Source organism: Barbus barbus (genome assembly GCF_936440315.1).
Source record: "Barbus barbus genome assembly, chromosome: 31".
NCBI classification, from domain to species: Eukaryota; Metazoa; Chordata; class Actinopteri; order Cypriniformes; family Cyprinidae; genus Barbus; species Barbus barbus.
This window is the reverse complement of record NC_136759.1, coordinates 10,157,466-10,162,476: the sequence shown is the minus strand read 5'-3', so window position 1 is coordinate 10,162,476 and position 5,011 is coordinate 10,157,466.

The following is a 5,011-nucleotide window of genomic DNA, read 5'->3' as shown; positions in this document are numbered from 1 at the left end:
TTACTGAAATGCTTCATTCAGAGATACTAAAGAGGAGCACACAACAGCCAGATGGTCAGAGATGGTGGCAAGATGCTTAGATGAGAGAAAAGAGAGCTTTCCAGGCAGCATCTGAGCTCCAGGGTCGGTCCCATCAGCCTCTGAGATGGAAGTGTGGCTGCCCTGCTGTAAGTGAGATGATAACACGCTGGGAAAGCAGATGAAGACAAATGAGTGCACCAGTCTGGACCTACAGCACCCGCTCGCTGCTGTCCACCAACAGGCATGAAGACTCAGCGCCATGCTATTACAACGGCATATGTCACGAGAGCAACAGCAAAATAGACTAATAAATAATACATCAAATAAAGGCGAATAACATTTGCTTTCCAACTTAATGCCCTTTGAAATGTACCATGGAGTCGTCAAGACTTCCCTGAACGGAAAATGGAAATGACCTTGGCTCTGCATTATTATCCATAAATGTATTTATTTCTGTGTGAAATGCAATACCATTTACCAGCAAGCACACAACAGAGCGAAAGGGAAGATAAAATAAGATTATGAATTGTGTCCCACGCATGTCACTGCTATAACATTCATTAACGGACCATCCTTATAATTTATCGAGCTGCCTCCCTTTGGCTCCATTAATTACAGTTATTTAAAGTGAATAATATTATAAAAAAAAAAAAAAGCTCAGGACTACTGCCAAATTCTCCGGTTTACCAATATGACAAGAAACTCATCTCCCATAAATACGCCGTGCCCCTATTTCTGGTTCATTTTTCAAAAGTGATTTTCAACTGAATAAATCTAGTGGAAAAATCCTAGTTGAGTGGTCAAAGCAGTGAAGGCATAGCGCCTGTATGAGATGATTTCACAGAACAGGTATTTTCATTTTAAAGTGAGTAAAAAAAAAAGTAAAGATACACAAACACAAACTCAAACATAGCAGCAAAAACAAATAAATAAATTAGCTAGTTAGTTGTAGTACCTTGATTTTATTCATGTTACAAAATGAAATATGTAATTGCTCGCTACAGAGATGAAAGATGAACAGAAATAATAATTTGCGTCGGTAGGATTTGACATTGAGTGCCCACTAAGGACCCATATAAATATACAAAATCTGCCCTAAGGCAAAAACACAAAGCCCTACATATGTGTTGCTTAACCTCTATCATTATGCATGTATATTTATATAATCAATAACTCATCTAGGGTGTATACATTTATACTTTGGTTGTCAATCAGTTAAATTTTTTAATGGAATTGATTGCATAATTTTAAATAATTTGCGAAAGATCCATATCAGTATTTGCTGAGAATAAAATTATAGTTATTAAAAAATGATTATTTAAGAGACATTATTAAAATACAAAAGTCAAGATGTTTTTTAGCATCTCACGCCATGAGCATCACATTTTTATGATGGCGTGCTTTGACAAAAACAGTTCAAATTAAAAAAATGTCTTTGTTTAGCTCAAATTTGTCGAGATGCTGAACAAAATTCCATGTCTTCTGTGAGCGATTCCTTAATCTATGCTGTCAGCTCTCAGTAAATCTGCTTCATATACATGTAAGCAGCTTTTCATATTTGTATATATTATTCAAAATCTATGAATTATGTATACATGGGGAAAAATGGTTTATGAGAACATGATGTTGCAAATGATTAAAATGAAAAACAAATGAATATTACGTTAAATGATCAGTTAAAATGTTTTTTTTGTTTGTTTTTTTTGTTTTTTGCAGCACTTTTGCCAACCTTGCAGTACTAGAACTTTCTAAAACTGATTTTGAAAATAAGATAAATAAAGGTGTAGAATGGCAGATGCCGTGGGTGTTATTTTGATTTCTGTCAACTATGCATGCATCCTCTGTCTCGTAAAGGATAGATTTGTTAGAAGCTGCTCCATGTACTGGCGCGGGGGAGGGAGGGGGGGGTTACCAGATGCCAGTCACTCACTGTTCATAGCTAGAAGAATAATGAGCCCTCAGGCTGATTGAGATTCTCAGCCGCCTCGTAGTTATGGCTTCCTCTGGTGCTGGCAAAGACTGCCCCTGCATCTCAAGCATTTATGCAAATCTAGGCCTTTTGCCAGCACTAGGCTTAAAAAGAAGGGGTTGGGGGGCTCAAAAGGGGTTCAGTGAGCAAAGCTGTGCTTGTTATCTTGTTATCAGCCCAGTTATCTCTAATAAAAATCGGACCCAAAATCTGAATAATTACATTTTTACCAAAGTCTGAAGCTGTAAAATGAGATTGAAAATGAATGAATGAAAATAGAATGTATCATTGTGAATCACAACAAAAAGTATGTTTAATGAGAAAAATCTAGAGCAGGACTTTTATCCATTGGGACTTGCTTACATCATAGACTGGGTGTTCTGTGATATGAGTTTGATAAAACAATTCTATAGCTATTTGGCTATTGGGTCATATCTACAGTAATAACCTGTGTGGCCTAAGGGGTCAGTGGAAAAGGAAAGTCATTTCAGAAGAAAAACTATATGTATTATCTTTACAAAAACACTTTTCACCTTTGGATTATTGTTTAAGAACAGAAACCTGACCTAAGATAGTAAAAAGGGTAAATTTGACTTTAAGACCAGCTTGATTAACATTGGTTAGAGATTCTGTTTTTATTCTCTTTTAAGTCTTACGCATTAAACCAAATCTACATTCATATTAATGCGTGGTGTGGTGTGATGATTATGCGTTTCAGGGCCGATCCTACACTTCTGGGGGCCCTACGCAAAACTGTGTCGTTGGGGGGTGGGGGGGATATTCATCATGAAAGAATGGATGAAAAGCATTTTCCGTGTTTCACTCCGTCTCGAATCGCGCTCACGGAAAGCGCTCGAGAAATTATCTCTTCCGCGGCTCGGTAAGCTTTCAACTCGTATTTTTTATTTTAAATAAGAGCAAGAGACTGTACGACATTCACGTTACATGATTTGGCTGATTTTTTTACGTAGAGAGCGTGACAGCGCACCGCATTGAAAGAAATTATCATTCATGTTTTCATAACCGCTGACCAAAATCAAAAACGTAACTAAAATTAAAATATCTTTGAGAGCCCTACGCAGCTGCGTACAGGGAGGATCGGCTCTGATGCGTTTAATGCATAATCAGTGTATAGCTCACCCTGTGTTTTCATCTTTAGTGGGCTGAGATATGTTTTAGATTAAATAGACTGAGAGAATATATAAGCCACACAGTGGGCTCTGTAGAGCTAGACTTGCTTGGTTGGCAAGAATGAATGGAAGGGACAGCCCCCCCTGAGTTTAGTTAGACTTGTTACAAGGTTTGTTTTTATGTTTTTGCCACACAAAAGGATTCTCAGTGGAGCAGAAATAATGTAATGGGCTGAAAGTTTCAAGAATGTCTAAAGTGAATCAAAAGAAAAAGTGCAGCAAGTTATACAGTAGAAACTACTTGGCTCCGATAAGCAGTACTAAACCAGATTTAATTTCAGTCAGTCAGTCAGCCAGCTAATAAACCAATTATTTAAAAAAGAAAAAAAGAAAGAAAAGCGGATGAAAAAAAAGAAAAGGAAAAAAAGAGAAACATTACAAACATGAAAATGCATTTGAGATTGTTATCACTTTTGGAAGGCAAACAGATTTTAAGCTGAAATCAACTAGGACATATACTGTACAATGAACAGTATGCAAATTATTCTTTATCGACTAAATAGTTTCTTTCAGTAATTTTCATCTGTTGATCTTTGAAAATATATTTTCAACATTTTGAAACCTCAACAGATGAATGTTCAAAGATTTTGGTTCAGTAAAATTTTTTAATGTTTTGTTTTAATGTTTTTTAATGTTTTGAAGTATTTTGTACTCACTAAGGCTGCAATTGTAAAAATAGGAAAAATAGTATTTTCTAAAAAAATATACAAACTGTTTACTTCACCTTTTATTTTTTTTTATTTTTTTTAAATGTAATTTTTATTTCATATAAATGTATTTCTTTGATGGCAAAGCTGAATTTTTAGCAGCCATTACTCCAGTCTTCAGTGTCACATGGTCCTTCAGAAATCATTCATACAGTATATGCTGATTTGGTGCTCAAGAAACAGCTCTTATTATTATTAATGTTGAAAATAGATGTGGAAAATATGATAATTTAGTTTTTTCAGCATTCTTTGGTTATTAGAAATTCAAAAGAACTTTTATTTGAAATAAAAATATTTTGTAGGAATATAAATTTACATTATAATTATAATAAAACAACTTACTGCTTGACAGTAAGAACCCAAACTTTTGACAGTAATGCACAATATTGTATTACAAAAAAAAGTAAAGAAGTTGCTTTTGTATCCAAAATGCAGCTCCTCTGAAATGACTTTCTCACAGACTTCACGCACACAGACTTTTAAAAATCTCTACTGGTTTCCGCTTCCTTTCGTACTGTCAGACCCCTACCCTGAGCCCTCCCATAGCTTGCACCTCGAATAGGATACTGTAGTGTTCCCTCTTAGACTTTTCACATCTGCCGTGTACTCATAAAGACAGACAGGCGCACAAACAGGTAATGCTCCTCCAGCCAGCAAGGCCTGCTCTCTCCTCTTAATGGAGACATACTACCAGAATAACTTCCACACACTCTCTCTATATTTCTTTCTTGTCTCTAGCACTCCAGTCTATCCCTGAGAATAAAAAAGTGAAAGATGTGCTTCGACTTGCGTCTAACTGCTTTCTATTTTCCCACCAGGTTCCCCGAAGTCTTTGAGCCGTAAGAGCTCCGAGTACATTCTGCCACAAGTACTTCTGTCATCAAGGGGATGTAACGCCACAGTGGAGTTTTCACTTAATCCTCTCACAGGTAAACGACGGGACATTTTGCCGAAGGAATTTTGCACTCAAAGAGTTTTTAAACAGAATGTGAATAAGGTATCACTGGTAGAGCTTGCTAGAGAATGAAGCACCTGGAATAGGTCTCTGCCTTTTTTTGTTAGAACAGTGGCAGCATGAAATCTTAGACTCAAGGTTTTTTTCACTTGCCTGGAAGGAGGGCAAC